This window comes from Epinephelus moara, chromosome 12 (genome assembly GCF_006386435.1).
Source record: "Epinephelus moara isolate mb chromosome 12, YSFRI_EMoa_1.0, whole genome shotgun sequence".
Taxonomy (NCBI): Eukaryota; Metazoa; Chordata; class Actinopteri; order Perciformes; family Serranidae; genus Epinephelus; species Epinephelus moara.
Window position 1 is genome coordinate 37,288,398 of NC_065517.1, and position 21,044 is coordinate 37,309,441.

The 21,044-nt window shown below is 42.9% G+C and overlaps 1 protein-coding gene across 1 annotated transcript in view; it reads right to left on the minus strand.

Annotated features, from left to right (window-relative positions):
• Positions 1–21,044, minus strand: part of LOC126398977 (hormonally up-regulated neu tumor-associated kinase) — a 987,429-nt gene that overhangs the window by 912,755 nt on the left and 53,630 nt on the right. Inside the window, exon 2 of the transcript XR_007570838.1 lies at positions 13,300–13,427. The gene's annotated coding sequence lies outside the window, so the exon portion shown is untranslated. The remainder of the gene's footprint in view (positions 1–13,299; positions 13,428–21,044) is intronic.

The following is a 21,044-nucleotide window of genomic DNA, read 5'->3' on the forward strand; positions in this document are numbered from 1 at the left end:
GGTGATATTTTATGGTGTTTCTGTGTCATAAACAACATCAGCTATCATAATCACACCTGATTTCAATAAGGTACAATGTTTGAAGCTGGCTGAGTGTTGTTTGATCACTGACAGTACTGTTTTGAAGCCGAGTGAGCGCTCTTGTCATTTGGAGCTCCGCCTGGATCTTTTCATAGAAAAAACACTGTAGAATGGTCATACTTTGAGCAGTCATTTACCTGCTCAGATGAAGCCACAGACAGTTATTCATCCTGAAATACATTTTTTATTTTATTTTAGGCAAAATCTTCAACTTTTTACTGACTTCAACACAAAAAACAAAACCCCCATCAGAATCAGTGTGTAAGGTTTCTGTGCGTAATGATGTTTTTCAGATGACGGGTTAAAGAACTCATATTTTATCAACAGTCTCTTCAAACACTCACACTCTATGTGACAGTGAATAACTTCATAATTAGGAGAGCGATGGCCAAGCAAGCAAGTTCCTCCAAAAACAAAGTCCTTAAATAATAAACTTCTTTATTACAGTGAGAAACACAGATGAAGTCAATAACTTAATTATAACCACACTCCACTGAGAGGACTGCCAGCTCTCTTATTGAATGTATTGTGCATGATTGCTTCCTGGCACAATTCACTGGGACACCTGACTGGAGCAGAGCCATCGTTAATGTTATTAATTACACCCGCGCTGTTTTTACTGCGATAAGTCACATTTGCCACAGTGACAAACGTCTGTGAGTCAGTTTTAGCACAACAGATACTGTACGCTAATGAGAAAACAACAACGTGTTCCACTGTGTGGTTATAATGAAGTTTGCATCTAAACAAGTTACAATTGAATTTTAATCAAATTTTCAGCCTTTTATTTTTCTCAGTGAGTCCCCCTGACACACGGCAGATTTTTCCCAAATGACACAAATAATGAGGAAGATCATAAAAACTAAAAATAGAGTCTTTTCTATTTTGGAGTTGAGATGCATGTGAAGGCGATGAAAAGCAGATGACACACAATATAGGAGTCAGGGTCTTACAGAGAATGTCACAGAACCAGGACTGTCGTAAAAACAGACAAACACATAAGACGTTCAGAGGAGGAAGCAGAGACAGACAGACAAATTTACAAAAGCCTTTCCAGGTCTTATGAGGGGCGTTTGAATTCATTTTTTAATTGTTAATATGTGTACATGTGTATAGATGTGTTTAAGGACATTTCATGTCATTATTTAAAGCATCTGAAAACACATCGAGGGAGAACCTACATTTTCAGTGGTGCCAAAGTATATACAGCATACACAACTTAAAATAAATAGCAATAAGAGAAGAACAGAAGGCTTTTTCAATGTTAATAATCAAAAACTAAAAACAGTGACAGTTACAATCAATAAGGTCACTATTATACCCTGAAATTCTCTCAGCGGTATTACTGAAGTCAGCTTCAAGTTTTGTTGAAGCATACTTTAAGTGTGTGGAGGAGGGATAACCATTGGTTTCTCTAAAAGATCATTAACTGGTAATGTTGGGAAAACCCACACTGTTGTTCTAATGATGTTTTTAAAACCCTAAACGACTTCCCTAACCATCTGGATGAAAAATATTCCATCTGCAGCACAATAAAAAAAACATTTGTAACCCATTTCCAAAGTTGCGACTGTTTTCTGTCCAGGTAGCTGGCGGGTTGCCATGTTTGTTTTGATCTGGATACACGTAGGCTAATAAGGTAAAGTGTTACTGTAATTCCACTGCGACATGTAACTAATTACTTTTTCAAACAAAAAACGCAGTTACAATTACTGAAATTTAAATGTGCTCATTACTTGAGTCTTGGTCATAGCACAGAAATGCAGCCTATTCCCCGGATTTTTCCTGGCTATGATCTATCTTGATCCACTGTCTTGTTTGTGTGCATGGGTTTGAGAGGGAGTGACAGAGAGAAGGTGGAAGGTGGACTATTGCACGCAATGTTTCTGTAAGTTAATAACCTAAAACCCATAGTCACCAACCTCGGCGTTAAAATGGACAGTGGTTTTAAACTTAATAAACAGATCAATTCTGTAGTGAAGACCAGTTTTTATCATCTGAGGCTTTTATCTAAAATTAAAAGTGTAGTATCTTTTAATGACTTTGAGCGCTTGATTCATGCTTTTATCTCGACCCGTTTGGACTACTGTAATGCTCTCTACATTGGTATTAACCAGGCCTCCCTTGCACGCTTACAGTTAGTCCAAAACGCGGCAGCACAGCTTTTAACAGGAACCCGAAAGCATGACCACATTACCCCCGTTCTCGCCTCCCTCCACTGGCTCCCTGTCCATTTTAGAATTAATTTTAAGATCTTGTTGTTCGTTTTTAAGTCGTTAAATGGGCTGGCGCCTGAGTATATCGCGGACCTCATTCACATCTACACCCCCTCCAGAGCATTGAGGTCTGCTGATCTTTTGCAGCTCGTTGTCCCAAAATCGAGACAAAAAACTAGGGGCAACCGTGCTTTTTCTGTGGTAGCTCCGAAAGTATGGAATGAGCTACCCTCCCACGTCAAAATGGCCCCTACCCTGGAAACTTTTAAGTGAATGAGCTACCCTCCCACGTCAAAATGGCCCCTACCCTGGAAACTTTTAAGTCCCGCTTAAAAACATACCAGTATTCCCTGGCTTTTAATCCATCATGAGAGTTTGTGTGAGCTCTGTTTTGTCTCGGTCTCTGTTTTTGTTTTTGTCTCTCTCTGTTTTGTATTGCGATTGAATCACTGGTTGGTTATTTTTCTGTTTTTAGGTATTTTCAGTGTTCTGAATACTTGTTTTTATTTATTTACTGTGTTTTTTAAATTTGTTGTGCAGCACTTTGGTAACCCTGTGTTTTTAAAATGTGCTATATAAATAAAAGTGGATTGGATTGGATTGGATTGGATAAAGTTACCTGGAGCACTGCAGGTCACGTCACCTTACGATTTCTCAATTAATAGCATTAATCAGTCAATCAATCAGCATCAGGGGGCGTACACATGCCGTGTTTTTTGCACCCTCAAATTCACTGTTGTCAACTAAACAGGCAACAGGCACGCCAGACACCAGAGTGATGCCATCGCGGCGCCCACGCATTTTTTTTCAGGTCAACGGCTGCACCCTGAGATAAACTGAGTTCAACTTTTGGAACACAGCAGCTCTCACCGCACGTCATGTGATGAGGAACAACCAATCACAGCCGACAGATATCTTTCCCTTCTGTAAATATCGGTCTGTGATAAATACGGGAAAGTAATAATTTTGGTGCAGGGCTGCCAGAGCTTTACATCTGTCCCACGGATGATGAGCCAACACACTTAAAAACAGCTCCTGGAAGAAGATCAGCTCTGCACTCAGGATTACAGGCAAACGGGCTATGGTATGGCTTGTTAAGGTTGCTTGGCAACTCCAGACGCAACCTGCCGTCGTGCTCTTGAAGGCTGGTACAAAAGAGCACAAAAGTAGCGCCCAGCACCCGACCTCGCGTTTTCCAGGCGGCATGTGTATGGGCCCTTAGACTGTCAGTGCACAGTTCAGGCATTTTGATTTGCTTTCCTAGAGATATGGACATTATTTGTCCCCTCATCGAGATCAAGGACAAATTAGGCCCGTTCTAAGGAGCTGTAGTTGTACGTGCAGGATCTGACTTACTGTTAGGGTCAAAATAAACGCATGATTAAGTTGGTACAACACCGCCAACTAGCGTACGTACGCACATGATTACGTTTAGCCAACACATGCAGGTGGTTGGGTTTAGGAAAAGAGAATGGGGTTTGGCTTTACCATGATACGTGGAGGGAACACTGTTGGACCCATCCACCACCCCTCCCACATGCCTTACTTGGACTTTCGGCCCCTTAACTGTTGTTGTCAGGCCATGTTTCTCCATGATGCTTCCAGGCACCATTAAACAGTAACAGCGACCGGCCACGTATCATGCCGACATGTGACATGAAATGACAGCTTTTTTTTTGTCGTGGCTGACGCTGGAAGTCACTGCCCAATCACCATTATTCAACAACTGCCGAGTAAGACTGGTTAAGAGAGGCGCAAATTGGAGAAAAGAGCCACCATGAAAGATAGTAGCGTAAACATCAGGAACGATTTGGGATTAACACTCTGACATGTGGACAGGAAGAGCCGGAGGTCGAACCGCCAACCCTCAGATATTGGCAACCTGCTGAGCCGCAGTCTTCCCAAAACACCGCAGTCACCCCAAAAATGTCTCCTCCTTCAAACCAGATTTGTTTTTTCATCAGTGAAAGTGATCATGTGATTATGTGTGTGTGTGTGTGTGTGTGTGTGTGTGTGTGTGTGTGTGTCAGTCAACACGTGTTTTGTGTTAATCCTCGTCCTTGCTCAGCAGTCACACACTCTGCTGTACACACACAGAGCAGTGTGTCCCCTGTGGGCTACAGTAGCTCCCTCAGTGTGTTTGTGCCTCCGCTCAGCTGAATACAGTAAAGCCTTTTCACTGTAATCACTGATCAATAATAGTGATCAGAGGCCGATCATCAATACTGTTCCATCTGCTACCATTAGGCTTCAACAAATAAACACACACTCTAGCTTCAAACAGGCGGCTCTGTGGGTTAAATTACTTTTCTCAAGATATAAACAGAATTATTTTAAACACAAACGAACGTCATCTAAACACACTCATATATGCTGACACACAACACACACAATCCCCTCCCTAACACACACTCACACACACACACACACACACACACACGCAGGTCTACAGTATGAAGCCATCATTAATGCGCTGAGCCGGATGTTGCTGTGACCTTTCTCTTTTTAGGTCTGACCCCAGCAGATGACCCTGGAGAGGGATTAGTCTCTGATACGCCTAATTAACCCCACAGCACACTGCTCAGAGTGGAGCAGCCACTCACTCACTCACTCACTCACTCACACCACAACACCCTGACTCTCTTATATCTATACTTAATGTCCCTGTCTTCTTTCTTTGGTTGGGAAATCTTCTCAAACAGAAAATGTCTAAGAAGGAGAACATATTTTCTGAGCAAAAAGTTGTCCGTCCAACACCTGCAAAATTCTCAGACACCCCGTCCACCCTGACCCATCCACTAACACTCCTCTGACCCTGTATAATCCCTGTGAAGCCTAAACAAGTGTATTTTGACTGTGGAGTTTGCAGAAAGGAAGCAGGTTGGATTTCCACAGGAGTTTAAACCCGACAAAAACATCCACATTGAAATCTGCAGAAATAATAGCCTGAGTGTCAGACTGAAGCTCCCAGAAATCTGCAGAAATAATAGCCTGAGTGTCAGACTGAAGCTCCCAGACCCTTCAGTCTGACAGCGCTTCCATTGAAGGCGATTTACAAGGGGGAGGGAATTTGATTTTTTCCCTAACCAATCAGTAGAGATCAACGACTCACCCAGAATCTGACGTCATTAGTATCCATGCCTCGGGGGTGCCGAAAACAAGCGAGCACTGCCCGTTTAAAATGTCTCCGTCGTCGTGCACGCCCAGCTGCATCGCCGTTAAATCCAGTTTAGCAGCTTCCTTAATTTGGTCCTCCATTAACGCGAGTAGTGGCGAAATACCTCGATAGCATCGTTAATGTGGTCTGTAGGATCTGTAGCGGTCGCCATTGTTGCTATCCTCACCAGTTACCCACCGGCGTACAGCTTGACATCAGCGTGGCGCTGATTGGCTAATCGCTAGACCCCCGGCGTTCATTGGTCCGTCCATCGTTTAGACGAGATAAATCGCAAATTCATTGAAGTATGCCAGACCAGTAATGCAAGCCTACTCAGTTGAGAGGGCGGGGTCTATGGTCTGGAACCAGGCTACAGAAATAAGTCTGCTAACATCACACACACAGAGACTCACATTGAATTTAAAAAAAGGGGGGGACCAATCTGCTTTCACTGCAGGACATAAATAGTTCTAATTCATGGGTAACATATGCCGCTATCTTCTCCATTTTGTAAAATGTCCACTGTAATACTTCTGTCACTTTTCAAGTGTACAAAGGAGCGCTAAACTAACAAATGGCTCTTTGAAAAGGTTGTCTGAAATTGTACACCGTTATCCCGATTTAAATTTTTTCTGTGTCTCTCCTCTATAATCGTAATCAGACCGAACAGCTCTGGGGACTCCCTGAGAGGAACTGTCCACTGGGGAGCTCCCCAAGAACTATATACCCTCAGGGGCTTTTTTCCTGTTTGCATTTGCTCCACCAATAGGAACTCTGAAGAGATGTTAGCCAGCTATTTTAGATACTGATAGTTATGTTGAATTTTACATAAACGCTCAGTGAAGTCTGGACTTGGCTGTCGGTCCATTTGTCTGTGTTTTCTTCAGTTTTTTTGTCACGAGCTGATATTTGTCTTTTGTGTTGTCAGTTGTTCAAACAACTAACAGGTTTCAAAAATTGTAGTTGCCAGTGCTGCATTGTCTTACGTGTTCAACCAATCACCCAGTGGCAGCTGCTGGTCTTTCAAACAGGGGAAGCTCACTTTAAGTTTACATCATAAAATGTGTCATGTTGTAGCGAGGCAGCAACTTATAAAATGAACATTTAATTGAAGCCGTTTTTCAACCACACTCATGCCATAGAATCACAGCAAAACGGCACTCTGTCAGAAGACTCCACTCGCAAATATCCACATGGGACTGAGCTGGAAATGTGGAGATGCTTGTGTGTATTTCCAAAGCGCTGTCAATCACAAAGGGGTTCAGGGTCTGTGTACTTCGCGGCCATTCGTTTTTCGTTTCAAAATAAAAAAAAAAAAATTCAAAAATTGAAACATGGAAAAACAACCATTACCCATTTTTTTGTTTTGAAATGACCAAACGAAAAAGGAAAAAAACAATCCATCTCCCATTTTTTATTTGATAATAAAGAAAAGAAAAACGGAAAATGAATCGTTATCCATTATCCGTTATCCGATTTCATTTGGGAATTTAAAAAAAAAAAACCCTGTGGGAAACTCCTTTCTCTATTTTTGTTCGTTTCTTCTCTGTGACCAGTAAGTTGCATTCATATGCTCTATGAAATGTACACACAGAGCATGTACATTTCCTATAACTATTAGAATATTGCTTTAACTGACATGTTATGCTAATAAATAACTTTTCTAACTAATCTAGGTCACTCTACATGGACAACAACTAACGGCATACCACATTACACATGACATGTCCGCAAAAAATGATATGCAATACGTGAATTAATAAAAAGTTTTATTTCCATGGACCAAACGTTCCTTTCCGTCCGCCAGTTTTCCGTGAAAGTGACGTCAATTTCAGTCAAGTCGGCAACTCCTGTTCCAAAATCATCTCCGAGTTGTTTTTCCGACATGAGCGGGCGTTCATGTGTATTTTCCCAGTCGGAAAGTAATTTTCCCGATTATTCCAACACCACATGAATGCAACTTACTGGTCACAGAGAAGAAACGAACAAAAAATAGAGAGAGGAGTCTCCCACAGGGTTTTTTTAAATTCCCAAATTAAATCGGATAATGGATAATGGATAATGGATAATGGATAACGATTCGTTTTCCGTTTTTCTTTTCTTTATTATCAAATAAAAAATGGGAGACGGATCGTTTTTTTCCTTTTTCGTTTGGTCATTTCAAAACAAAAAACGGACAATGGTTGGTTTTCCGTGTTTCAATTTGTTATTTCGAAACGAAAAGCGAATGGCCGCGAAGTACACGGACCATTCAGCGTTTAAGACAATTCCTCCAATCATCATGCATACACCGAGCGTCCTCTCATGCCTGCCGCTCCATTAGGTCCCAGGGAAGCTGAGCCTCCCTGGAAGAGACGATTTTGTCACATTTATCCAATGACCGTCTCGCTTTGCTGCATGAAAAAAACCTGCTCAGCGCTGTCTCATAGGAATGCTATGTAAATTCTTACTTTAATGTAAATTTAATGGTGCATATTTGACCATTTCTTCTATGCAATTTTACGGGAAGTTCAGCCTCCCTTGTTGTCTCAGAGCAATCGCCCCTGCAATCACTGTACAATTAGGTAACGTAAAAGTCATCTTGTGCCAAGACACGTACTCTGAAATAGGAGCTAAAAATGTCCCTTTTAAAGGGTCTCTGAGAACTATGATTGTTGAAGTTCTTGAGGTGCAGACAAAAGAAAAAGTAGGGTTATTAAAACTATGAAAAGATTCATCCAGTCCGAAAACACCTGCTGATGACTGTTCAAAACAGGTGTGAACTCTTTTGCCTTTAGATGTGGTCAGACAACATGTCAGCTAGTTTGTTTTAAGCAAATCTGATCCCTTCCAAGGTGTCAGTGTTTTAACCGAGCGGAGGAAAATTATACACTGAGAATGATGGTTTATATAACGAAGAATAAATTAGGAATGTATCAGGCTATATACAGCTGATAATGATCTATTACAATATACTTGATTTGCCCTAACACAGGCCCTACACTGATATCTCCCATGACTAGGTTCCAGCCTATTCTCATTCCATGGTTGTCAAATACCGACACTTCAATGTCTTTATGAGATGAACCAGGCTTTAAACTTACTCTGCAGCAATAGTTGACGCTGAGAGCAACTGACGTATGAAAGAAGAGTCGAAAAGAAAGTTCACATTGGGTGCTACAGAGGGGAAGTGAATGGGTCAGACAAACCAGACTTTCACCACAGTTCATGTGCCGAGTGAAACAAAAAGGTTGTTTTAACGTAGTGTTACATACTTTATGTGCAGCTGTCGGGCATTAAGGTGCATCACATTACTGTTTTGTTGCCCAAACCTCACCACAACCATTTCTCAACATTAATTACAATGTGTTTCAGCTGAGCGTCACATAGAGACGCTAAAGGTTACCCTGTGAATCACAAGGCGTGATAAGGTGTCGGTATTTGACAACCAGGAAGTGGAAACAGGTTGCAAAGTTCACCTCAGACACACACATAAAGATACACACAGCTGAGTTCATGATCAGGGCCACACGCACAGATACAGCACAGTATGTAAAGTATCCTGGGTTGGGTCGGGATGACGCAACTGGACACCAGCCTTCAAAACACCCGACACTTTATTTGCAAAGTTACCAAGCAACACGTCTCCAAGCTTTGACTTTTAATTGGCTGTAGTAAATAGCACCAATACTCTGAGTTTTTATTTCGCTGACTGAAGTTACTGCGTTTATCAGTAGATTTATGTGACAAATGCCAACTCCCATCCTGTTCACACCTCCTCGATTCTGCATGTGTGTGCAAAGTACATATGTATTTCTTTTAATCTGTGATGGACAGTTTTTGGGTGCAGGGCAGTTAAATATAATGCAGCCTAAAGACACCAGTTAACCATCAACAAACACACACACACATGTTACAAAGGAAGCAAGCCTCCACAGCAACACACAGGAAACCAACCATGTCCATCAGTGTCAGTGTTTGTGTGTGTGTGTATGTTCTTTATCTCTTCACAGAGACTTATGGGTCCCTCCCTACAGCTGCAGCTTTTCCCGGCTGTGTCATTTTGATAACTCAGTGGTTGTGAATGCGTGTCTTTGTCTGCACCGCTGTACAGAAAGCATATGTTTGTGTAAAGCATCCAAGGCCAGTGTCTGCCACACAGGTGTGAAGGTGTGAGGAAATGAATAAAACTGCAAACGCTTGTGTGTGCGTGACCTTGTGAAAGTGTGTGTATGTGCGAGAGAGATATCATACACACTCTATGTGAGCGACTGTCTGACTTTGGACATCTCACACTATCACATTACATCTGATTGTAGTCGCAGAGTTCTACAGCTCGTGTGTGAACGTTCGCTTTATTTTTAATTTCTGCAACATTTGTGGTTCTACTTTTTGTTTCGGCAGCCTTTCCTGTGAGGACAGAGGACTCGTGAGGACGGGGGCAGAGGGTCTGAGGTGGAGGGCAGCGAGGATGGGGGGGGGGGTTTACTGGTTATTACAGGAATCCAGAGAGCAGGACAGATGGTTAGACACTGGTCAGAGTTACACAGCAAAAGGTTGTAAAAGAGCTATGGGAAAACCATGTGTGTGTGTGTCACCTAGGAACGCACTCTCACACAGATGCACACATATGTGCACCCTTACACTCTCGCAATCATGTGTTCATTTGCCACAGGTGATGAGAGGAACGGGTTGGAAGCAAAAGGAGAAACAGACATTTGGAAAAAGGCATTTTGGATTGTTCACATACGCCTGCAGACAGAGCACCTCATCTCATAACATATGTTTCAGTCAGCTCTTTTTACCAGCTATTACATTACTACTATATTAGTTGTGTATACTCACCTTTTGTCTGTACAGTCAGAGATGTTATGTTGCATGATTACAACTCATGTGACAGCCCAGTCACCAGAATAAAATGTTGGCATTGTACATTTCTGCAAACTACAGATACGTTACATTTGTATGTTTCATGTGCATCTTATCAACGTTTCTAAAGTGACGTACTTCAGATTACATGTATATAAGCTGAGTTTCTCATCAGCAGGTGAATAGTGGATAACATGATACCTAAGCAAGATCTCCACCAGGCAACCGCCAAAGCTGATCGCTGTCACTCTAGATAATTCTTCAAGCTTTATTTCAGCCGATGCACCTCAGCACATTTCAGAAGCCAATAAAAATTCATTCCTTCATCTTCAAAAGGAAACATTTTAACTGCATACTTACTGTACTTATGGTAGAAGCTAAAATATCAAGAAAACATGACAGAATCAAAAATCCCCAAATCAGGCAGGCAAATGGTCTACTTCTGACACGTGGCATGTAGTGGGATGAAACAAACTTGGGTCACAGGCGGACTGGAAAGAGCTACACCAGGTGGAACTGGCGTCAATCGGCCAAAAGTTGGCCGATTGGCGCTGATGTTAACACTTCTATTTTCATCACTAATAAAATGCAGGGAATATGGTGTTTTACTTCGAAATGATGTCCTTGTGTTACTTTTTGCACTATAACCTACCTCTGTTAAATTGGCAATAATAAGAAGAACTCTGGTACTGTGAACATACATGTGAATGTCTTAATCCATATAGATTTTGCATGATTATTTTATTTCCCAGAGGTTTACTGCCTTTTTGCACATCATATTTTTGATTTATTTTGTGTTCAAATTGTTCATATGCTGCTTGTTCCACACAATTTCTGATAATGAAAGTATTTGAAAATAGTAAAATGTTCTTCCTTCAATTTATATCTTTGTAACGAGTGTTTGAACTATATTTAAGCCATCAAAAGCAGGTGTTTCGGGTTTTTTAAAATTGAAAAACGTAAAAATTTAATCGGCCGATATATCGGTTATCGGATTTTTTTATTCCATAGTATTGGAATCGGCATCGGCCCCAAAAAATCCATATTGGTCGGGCCCTAGTCAAGATGGCGATGAAGATAACAAAAACTGGGCCTGCCTGCAACAGACGGTAAAGCTTGCTGTTTTTAGCTGAGCTGATTTCCGGAAAACTTTTGGCTCTTACCAGCCGGATGACAGGAGTGAGGGCTCAGTGGTCACTCAGTACGTTTACACGCAGCTTGAGAAAATCGGATTATTGGCTTAGTTCGACTGAAATCGGACTTTTAAATGCATGTAAACAGCTTACTCTGACTGAAATTGGACTATCCGTAGCTCGACTAACACACCTAGATACTTTGATTGAAAATCGAACTATTGCTGCATGTATCCACTTAGTCTGACTGGAGTTGGACTCAGCATTCTGCGCATGCACCACTTTTTCTTTTGCAGACTTTCAACTGAAAGAAGGAGATGACGTAGCAGCAGTGCAGTAATTCCCAGAAAAACAAACAAGCATCATGGCGACCGAGAAGCAGAAGATGCACTCCTGGACGGACGAGGACTACATTCATGGTCCAACAGCTAAAGGAGCTAAACATTTTGAAGTTTATGGATGGTAGGAAAACGCCTTTATTTGATAGGACAGACAAGCGTGAAAGGGGGAGAGAGAGAGGGAGTGACATGCAGCAAAGGGCCACAGGCTGGAGTCGAACCCAGGCCGCTGCGGCAACGGCCTTGTACATGGGGCGCCTGCTCTATCCACTAAGCCACCGACGCCCCAACATGGATTTATTTTAAAAAGTTTCTGAACAAGAACCGGAACTAGTTCAATACACACTATATTAAAAAGGACACAGCGTCACCTATCGAGGCGGAGTCAGACGTACTTGGTCAGAAATTCGATTTTCTCTTCTGCATGTATACTCAGACGAGACGAGAAGTCCGACTTGACTGATTAGCCGAGCTATGAGCTTAGCTCGACTACTGCGTGCATGTAAACGTACTGACTGATGGTATAAAACAGTCAATAAAACAGGTTTTTCAACAACTGTGAATCACCACAACCATGAGAAGTCCTTGAGCATACAGTCACAGATGTGCACACAAAATATGAGGCTGATTGGTCCAGTAGTTTGAAAGATTAGCTGCAGACAGACAGATACGAACACACACTCATACACTCATACACTCCCTCACACAACCAAACACATGATCCCTTCCACGTTTATGCCTGGTGGGGATAATAATACCACACAATAAATAGAGGGCTGCACAGTAAACCCAGTGATCGCTGACTGGTATACCTCTTCAAGCAATCCTTGATGAACCCCAAAAATCCTGATCAGGCACCCTTACCTCCTAGCTCTATTCAAAAACAGCCTGTTGGATCGTACGCTATGAATGGACTAGCATGCTAAGTGTTCACAATGCACATTTGTCAACTAAAATCATAACAGTAACACCGTCTCTGTACAGCAGCCAGAAAAAACAAGAGCCTTTCTCATAGTGTTTCTATTATTTTGAACCCTACACTCTGATATCGTCCTGCTGCACGCTGCAGTGCAACACTGCAAGTGAAAAAGGGTGAATTTTAAGGGTCATAAGAAATCCAGCAACAATCCAAACACACACACAGACATATTTTCATTAGATGTTAAATATACATCGATGACAGACAGTCAGATGTGAATCATGTGTGAGATGTATAAACGATGGTGGGAACGTGAGAAAGTGAGAATGAGAGAAACCGTAACTCTTCTGGTTAATAACGCATCACCAGAGCCACCAGGTCATGACCTCTGCTCACACTCCGTTTTATTTCAATTACACACACAAGGCCTTGTATCTTGTGCGTGTGTGTGTGAGTGTGTGTGTGGACTGAGATGGAGTGTGAATGGTGTTTATTTGGTCATGGGTCTAAACCGGATGGTAAGGTGTGGGTAATAGCAGCACAGGGAGATGATATCATGAACGTACACACACATGTGGCTGTGTGACTGTCAGTAGTATGGTCTTACTGGGATAGGAGCTCATGCTACATTGGCGTCCGACTGCCGTGTCCTTCCCGGCATCGTCTCCTGCAGCGGGTTGGTCGTGGGAACGGAGTGCGCTCGCATTGAGGCAGATGACAGGCCGGCGTCTTTGTCTGAAACACAGATGATCGGACACTTAACACAGTGGTACCTAACAGAGACACTCTTGACTTAATTTGTTTCTTCTCCATTTGTCTCCTCTCATAGTCTCCTCATCTTCGCCAGTTAAAAGAAGAAATAAAGATCACTGAGTATGACTAATTAAAGCTGTTATCGTGACCTACGAGTTACCTCTGCTTCCCAGATTATAGATACGACCCGTATAATATCATAGAGGTAAGTTGTTGTCAGCAGAGCAGCGCAGTTTGGTACACCCTCATTCTGACTCAGCTGGCATCAAACACACAAGCTCCACTGTAAACACACAAACACATGTCGCATACGTGTCCAAACAGAGCAGAACCAGAAACCAACAGTGACCATCACACAGAAACTGGTTACAGATGAAACAGATGAAGCTTTTTCTCCCAGCCGCTGTGTCATCAGGCCTCCTGCCTCTGTAAAGATCCCAGCTCGGGATAGTCTCGCCTCACTGCAGGTGTAAGTGTAAGCGGGTGTGGGTGGAGACAATCCAGAGAGAGTGGGACAGACCAAAGCAGAGAAAGAAGGAGAGATGCGGGAGCAGATTAGAGGCATCCTTGGCGCCTGTCTGTGGTTCCAGCGAACTGATGTGTCACCCAGATCCTGAGGGTGCTGACAGCAGAGCTGGGAAAAGAGGTTGTTGACGCCACTTAGAGTCATTTTGCTTTTTATATGATCTGGGAAGCTTTGTCTGTTTTGTCCGTACAGCTCCAGAGGAAGAAGAAAAAGTGCAGCCATTGTCTTCACATCTTTAATGAGATGTTTTTTGTTTACTTACAGTGGACACCATCAAGATAATCTTTGGCTTTAGGAAAACATCACGTTTTGGCTTAAAATGCTCGGTTTGGTCACCAAAACACGGCTGGAGATCAGGGCTGCCACCAACAGTTATTTTCACTTGATTAAAGCCGGGCTACAGGAGTTTACAATCCTAACTGAAATCAGGTTGCATCACGCACATAAAGAGAAACTTCACAGGTTTTCTTTCCTCTAACCTTGAACATGCACACACTACCAGTACAGACAGTTTCAATGTCTGCCGACAGTAGTATGCTAACTAATGTTAGCCTCAAGGGCTAGGATGTTTACAAGTGCAACACCGTCAGCTGCTCTGGGACTGACGTTGCCTTGTAACCCTAAGAGACAATCTTTTTCAGACACCTGGACCAGTGAAGTCATTTTAGCAGCAAGTACAGAAATTACCTCGTGTGCCTCGAGTCATCTGATAATCTGTTCAGATCGGCCTTTGGAGAGACCACCAATCAAACTATTTAGAACAAATAGCAGCCGATAACGATCAATGGCCGATCAACTGGAGCCCCCTAAAGCCGAGTTCACATTACACGATTTGCACCTCGACTTTGACGTTGCAGAGGATCTTGAGAGCCACCTTGGGTCGGAGGTGAGTCGGCAGATCGTCTGCCATGACGAGGCCTCATGTGTGAACAAGCCTACGAGCAAGTCGCCCCCTTGTCTGTGACTGGGACTGGATATCTGGCATGCTAGAAAACTGGAGAAGTCTGACACAACTGACAAGGAGCATCAGCCAATGAGAGGCCGGATACGTCCCACGTCAGCATGCAGGAGTAGTCTGGGGCCGTTTAGTGGCTGTTTTGGTAAGGAACCGGAACCAGGGCGAGAGAGACAGGATCCGGAATTCGATGGATGCGCCTTTCCGTCAAAATAAAAGCACCAAGCTAATAAAAATGCAGTGAAACTTATAATTATTAATTATAATTTACAGGAAAGGCCCAAGCCATTAGGTTAATCGATTTTCTTACACCCCTCATCACCCCAAATCGATGGTGCGCCAGAATTTAAAGTTTTACTTTGGCGAACACTTTTACTTTGGTGAATTTGGTGAATTCCGGATCCGCTCTCTAGACCAGAACCAGAATCCAGACAAAATTCAGGGTGAATGGAAACCAGGCTCTTCTCCCTACGTGAAGAGCCTGGTGACGCGAGGCTACGCAGGAGGACGGAGGAAATGTGAGGAGGACAAGCCGCAGGGTTGCCAGGTCTGCTTATTAGCCGCGACTTTGGGCTTGTTTCTAAAGTGGAGTTGCTTATTTCGGCTTGCTCTCTAAACGTCACCTTCCTCTATATATATCCGTCTAATAAGTTATTTAAACGCATGATAGTCGCTTCTTTTGGGCTTGTTTCCATAACCCTGGTTGCTTGTTTCTCTCCCAAGATCTGGCAACACTGACAAGCCGGCAAGCAACAACAACAATGGCGGCGTCCACAGGATCACAGGGAGCACATTGTGTTTGGACCCAGGCCCTGGAGGCAGATCTGATTCAACACTGGTAAGAACATCCATGCCTTTACGATGTGTCGTCTCCAAGTTAAAAAAACATAGTTTGGTGACATCACCGTGTTATCTTGGGCTCTGTCGGCGAGGGCTCGGTGGAGAAATCTTGTGGTGTGCACACAGATCGTAACCCAGTTGGCGAGACTCCCGCTGACAGAAACGCACGTCGCCATGTATGAAAACTCAAAAGATTACGATAGTCTCCACGACGCAAAATCAGGGTGAAAATCGGCTTTAGCTAGAGGAGATATAGCTGAAAGGTAAATTGTCAATATTTTGGGCAAGATGCAAGATTTGAATCAGTCCTTCTCAGCAGAAACACACAAAAGACTGAATTAAAAAAACTGAAAACGTCAATAATTGTAAGGCCGACGTGCATAACAGTTCAGCAAGCACAACAAAACAACTAGAACAGGGCGCCCACTGGCTCGTCTGATGGAGCTTGCGCCCCATGTGCAGGGGCTTTGTCCTTGCCGCAGCAGTTCCAGCCCAAGTGCTGCATGTTGTCCGCCCTCTCTTTACCCCTTTCATACTACAACAACTGTCCTGTCAATTAAAGGCAGAAAAGCCTTTTAAAAAAAGTAAAAAACACACATCAATAGCAGCACAGTAAGGGCTTAAACTACAAGGCTAGCTAACGTTAGCCACCTGACTAAACAAGACTGAACAAAGTCAAATCTGCAGAGTCCCCTCTCTTGGCCTAACCTCTCATGACCAGAGAGAATATCACATCAACAAACACAACCCCTCCACCGCTCAGTCCCAGACCTTGTTGAAGGGTTCCTAGACGGTAGTTTGTGGAACAGAGCTGATGTTCCCAGGTCGGCCTTCACTCCCCTTCCTCTCCTCTCATTTGTTTTCTCTCAGTGCTAATCTAAATTCCTCGTGAACACCTTCCATCACACGCCTGATGATCCGTGCAGCGCGCCCTCCCTGACTAGACTGTTTCATCTGTCCTAAAACACACACACACACACAATACACACTGTAGTGTGTTCCTGGCCTTGACCTTTGACCTCATCTACCATAATTCCAGTGTGTTTGGATCCCACACACACTGGCCTCTGAGCGCTAACAGATAAATCCTAACACAAACAGTAGAGGCACACACACATACTCATACAAACTGTTTGTATATGTGTGTTTTCATGTACATGCCTGATCATACATCTCTATCTGCACATGGCTGTGTGTCGACAGTACATGTACTGTTCATGCATTTGTCTGATGACTGTAGAAGAGATGTTAGCACGCTGCCAGTGTGTGTGTGGCCATGAGCGTTCTCCCCTCAGAGAGTTGTATTTAATTTAGGAGCATGGCTACGACTCCCTTGACTGCAGTAGGCGTCACGCTCTGCAACGCAGCGGGGGCCCAAAGAGTGGCCAGAGGAGAGACGAGGGAGAGGAAGCTTGTATTGCATCAGGCACAATAAGTACAAATTTGTAAAAGAACAAATCTCCAAATGCATCCAGGTCCAACTCTTTCTTAAAGGGTAACTCTGGTATTTTTTTAACCTGGACCATATACTTACATGTTTTTATGTCGAAGTGACTGATGGGAACAACAATTTTTTGACACTGGTCCAGTGTAAAGCGAGACCAATGTACGTCCATCAAAAGTGCTTGTTTTGCCGCTGACAGGCTCAGATTATTATAACTGTCTGACATCATTATGGAAAGGATCCCTCCAGAGACAGACCTTTTCGTTAAAGAGTAAGATCCTTTTGGTTTGACTAGAAACAGTGCTGAGATCGCTATCGACAAATACACCAGATTGCGTTTAAATAAACAGTAAGTTTAGTGTATATAGAGCCAACATTTTTTACGTCTAACTGAGTGAATTAAGGGTTTATTTCAACCAAACTAGAGCTGGTGATTGTTGTTACTGTGGAAAGACGAACCAAGACAGCTTTTTTGAGTTTTATTTTGTTTCTGTTGATTTTACGATGATAAAATGAACCTAATGTTGACCTAACACTATTCACTGTTGCAGACAAATAAACAATGTCGGAATAATATCATGAGTTTTGCAAGAGTTGTGGTACATTCCCATTATCTTGATTGTTTGGTGTATGGTGGTCATAAAACCAAGTCCGAACTGTCTTAAGTCAGCGTTGTTCCTATCTTGACATTGCGATATATTTAAACATATTTAATATTATTGTACATTTTTGGTCTCTGTCAAGCAGCTGTCCATTAGTCACTCACTCTACAGCAGGAAACAGCCCTTAACTTGTGTTTTTTACAAACCTAATTTGTTCATGAGTCACTTGCGGTCCATTCAGAATGGATCCATGACCCACTTTTGGACCACGACACACCAGTTGGGAACCACTGTTCTAGTGTACAGTAGGCTTAAACTAGGTCAATAATGGATTTCAAAAGATTTAGGTTTGATACGCTGATTGAATAGTGGATTCTGATTTAATAAAAATGCTATGATCCTTGACTTATTCTTCTTCCACATGTTGTGACCTTTAACCTCTTTTGTCATCTCCTTACATGAACTGTGCAGGAGAGTGAACAAACAGAACAAACTGCTGGTATCCCGATGACACAGCAACTTGTCAAGATCCAATTATGCTCTTTGTTCTGTGGCGACACACATTATCCAAGCTTGTGGAGACTTTAACTTCTATGGTCAGATATCTAAAATTATGCTCCAATTTATTCCAAACTGTAAGCGCCCAGCCACAGATGTCTGTGTTAACCTCACGCTGCCGTCTGAGGACATGCACTGTCTTACCTCAAATCCAATTACAACAACAGAGACGAGCGGTTAGTGTGCGTTGCGTGCATGTGGGCTGCATGGATGGATACATACGCTACAAAAAGCGTGTATGTCTGTGTGTGTGTGTGTTTGCATCTGTTGTCTCTCTGCCTATATGAGAGCAGCATGTCTAAACAGGGCCGTGCTTCAGCCTTGTAAACACTAAACATAGTGGGCCGTGACCAGCGCGCTGCCATGCTGCTTGTGATTAGCAGGTTACAGCAGTGTGATCAGAGAGAGCCAGGCGAGCGTAAACCAGAGAATGTGTTTTATGTGGACCTTATTTTAGCATATATTTCCCAGAATTAGCTCCACCATGGCAGGACTAATTTCAGACGCAGGGATGTAAACGCTAAATATAACGTAGCAAACATCCGACAGATGCAAAGACAGAAACTAATAAAATGCAAACGCTTCTTTGCCAAGTTAGCACATAAACGTGCATTGCTTCAGCGCACATACATATCCGCCCAAACACACACAGAGCATGTGCTGTGTGGGCAGCATAGCTGGGCTATATGTGTTGCCTGTAAAGTTTTCCTTGAAAAGAAAGTTCTAAAAAGATTAACATCATAAACATAAACAATGTGCCTGAAATGCAAGCATGTGTGGAAATGTGGATGTTTCTATTTGTGTCCGTAACAGCGCCGGCTGAAGGACCAAAGGTCTAAGGTGTCTCATTATCAAGTTCAGAGAGCAGATGTGTTTGTACACAACACTTCCTAGCATACAGAGGTGCTAACTGAGGTGGCGTGGAGGGATCAAACGAGGTCCAGTCCAAGCAGCCCATTACCGCCATAAACAACCACACACTCAAGTACGCCCACCTTAACCCTCTTTGTGCTCTTGTTGCCCTGTTGTCCATGTCTGTCAGCAGCCTCCCCTACACACACCCACCAGCACCTCTGGCACAGGGGCACATGAGCAGTCAAAATAAAGTTATCTCTAAGTAAACATCCACATAGCATTATCGCAAAGACAGAGGGAGCGGGAGGAGGGGGATGAAAGAGGAAAACAACGGAGTGAGACAGAGGGCGGTGTTATCTGTGTTCATCAGTGAGAGAGAGGAGGTGTTGAAAGGAGAAAGCCCCAAATCCTCCACATCTGTATCTGAAAGAGCCGGAAACACACATTGACACAAGTGAAAACTAATACCCCATAACCAGCGCGCCGCCATCGAGCATATTAGGGCTCGAAAAACACAAGTAAACACAAGTTGGGGCAGTGTGTGTGATGTGTGTGTTGCAGCAGCAGTCAGTGAGGCGTAGAGGTGACGCTGTGCTATCTGGAACACTGATCTAAACACATGAGCTTGCAGTCCTGCACTTTAAAGCCTGAGACTTGTTATACGGGAAGGTGTGTGTGTATGTATGTGTGAGTGTGTGTCGGACCAGCCTGTTTTGTATAAAGCCATCAGACGCTGTGGCAGGAAAGGCCAAATCACTTACATATTTTAAAGACAGCGAGGGGAAGAAAAAAAGAGGAAATGAGTGGAAGGGTCTAACAAGAGCTGTGTGTTGCTCTGTGAGTGTGTTGGAGGGGTGACAGCATGTTGGCGACACCTCCAGAATTAACACCTTATCATTCACACATGCATCACAGTGTGTGTGTGTGTGTGTGTGTGTGTGCGTGTGTGCACACAGGCCTGTGTCTACTTTAGAGGCAGGATTATGAGACAGACAGAGGAGGAAGTGTAGCTGTATGAGAGGCAGCTTGGGTAAATATGGGCCATTATTCTTTTGCCAATCCATTGTTTGGGGGGTATTACCATTACCAACAGTAATTCACTGTGAAAAATGGTGGACAATATAATACGGACCCCCACATGTCTTAAAGCAACATTATGGCTGAATCCAAATGTCTGAACTTCACCGCACTTGCAGACTGTGCGGGCCCGTTCTCCAGAAAGTCTGGGAGTGCTGAGGGCTGTCCAAATCTACAATTCATCCAGTCCACAAGGGGCCTAAAGCTGACTTCCTGCAGACTTCCAGAGCGTTCGCTTGGGGTGCAGAGTTCAGCATAATTCACTGATTTAATTGCCCACGATGCACTGCAATACGGATGTGACGTAGTTTTTTTCTTTCAATAGCCGACTAAAAAAACAAAATTTATGTGTATGTAAAAAAGTTACTGTAGCCTAATAAAACACTACTTGAATCATGTTGACCAGTTATAATATTCAACATGATTCAGAAATATGTATAAATATAGGCTATACAAGGGAATCAAAATGTATTGTATCATTGTAGCCTACTCTATAGAGGGAATCGCCTTGTTGTTTACAAATACTTCCAGGTAAAAAAAAAAACAGCAGTTTAGCTATATATATATATATATACATATATATCACATTTTTCACGTCACTATATCACCGTTTAGACTAATCTGATGTTTGTAAAGTCAATAAACACAATGATTGAACAAACATTACTATTTCTGTGTGCACGTTTTGTAATTAATAACATGGTTATCGTAGATTAGCAGGGCTAACCGTTAGCTGTTAGCC